This window comes from Etheostoma spectabile, unplaced genomic scaffold (assembly GCF_008692095.1).
Source record: "Etheostoma spectabile isolate EspeVRDwgs_2016 unplaced genomic scaffold, UIUC_Espe_1.0 scaffold273, whole genome shotgun sequence".
Lineage (NCBI taxonomy): Eukaryota > Metazoa > Chordata > Actinopteri > Perciformes > Percidae > Etheostoma > Etheostoma spectabile.
Genome location: NW_022605577.1, coordinates 1,530,632 through 1,532,082, shown reverse-complemented (window position 1 = coordinate 1,532,082; position 1,451 = coordinate 1,530,632). Strand labels below are relative to the sequence as shown.

Here is a 1,451-nt window from a genome sequence, read left to right as displayed (position 1 = left end):
AGAGAGAGAAAGAGACTGCTATTGTCATCATGCTCCAGCGTAGCCCAGACTACGTGGTAGTCATGGGAACCGCATTCCTTCCTAGAATAAAAGTAGAGGACCAGCCAGGCTTGGTATTACAGGAAGAAACCTACTGAGAGAGCTGAAATGGGCGCAGAACCATTGCTATCAGTTACTCTCGTTAGACAGTCCCATTAGAATGAAGGCAGCCGTTCTGGAGCATGTTCTGTAGTTAAAGATACTTGGTGAGGTTGCTCACCATTTGACCTATTGATTGTAATGATCAAAATTCCAGTAATTCATAGTACGCACAGGCTGTGTCCCAAAGCTGTCTGCTGAAATAACATGGTGAGATGACTAACATTATAACATCAAAATGCAAAGAAACTCCTGCACACTGCCTAACTTGCAAAGATAAATTTACTACTAGACTACTTCTTGTACTAGATTGAAACTTTACCAGCTAAAAACATTTTACCACATCATACAACAGACAAAGTTGTAAAACCCGTCCAATAGAAATGCTAAATGCTGAGGGGCAAAGTGGCGGTAGGGAATTAGAATTGGCTGCACACCCTGCATAATAATACATGCTAATAATGGCTGAGGGTTACACACCCACACGAGGGCCCAAAGGCTCTATGCTAATGCCCCAAAATGTCCCGCACTCACAAAAATAACAAGGAAAGAGAAAATACAAGCAGAGTGCAGGGTCATCACACACTTGGGTCATAAGTAATGATTGGTAAGGGTTACTTTTGTAGTCTATACGTAGTAATTTACCCCCCGACTCTGCTCACTTCTCATCCCAGAACATGTAGTACAAAGATTCCCCAAGTGTATTGGAAGGCTGGTTACCCACCGGGCCTCAACCACGGGGAAAAAATTGAAATTAGAGCCGCTGGTATTATTGGCCCATATTAGGCATTTTCCCAAACTCGGTATCGGCATGTGTAATGGCTGATTTAAAAAAATATTTATATATATAATAATTTATAATATTTTTTTAATATCCATTCATCAGAATCATTTATAATGACAAATAAATTATTCTGATTAAAGAATATTTAAAAAATATTATTAAAATGGACGGTCAACCATGTTGTGTTGGCATTGCATAGGTTGTCCACCAGAGGAGGCTCAACAACGTCCCTGTTGGCAACACTGATTCTTTCTTTTTTTTTTTTTGCGTGTGTGTGCTTTTGTTCAAAGGACTTTAATGTTCATATCTTAAGTTCGCATTTTTATACATTTTGTTTATCAGAACTTTAATATATGTTGATGTTCCTCTTATGTTGACATGACAACAAAATGACAATATTATTTTAGTGAGAACTCATACCTAACTACATATAACTAATGTTAGGGAAATCTGTTTATGTTTTGTTACGTGTTTCTGGATATTAAAAAAAATATATCTATATATATATATATATATATATATATATATA

General features: G+C 36.9%; 1 protein-coding gene across 2 annotated transcripts in view; it reads left to right on the top strand.

The window, feature by feature from the left end:
- The window catches only part of myot (myotilin), a 44,672-nt gene that overhangs the window by 25,434 nt on the left and 17,787 nt on the right, over positions 1–1,451 (top strand). The window lies entirely within an intron of this gene.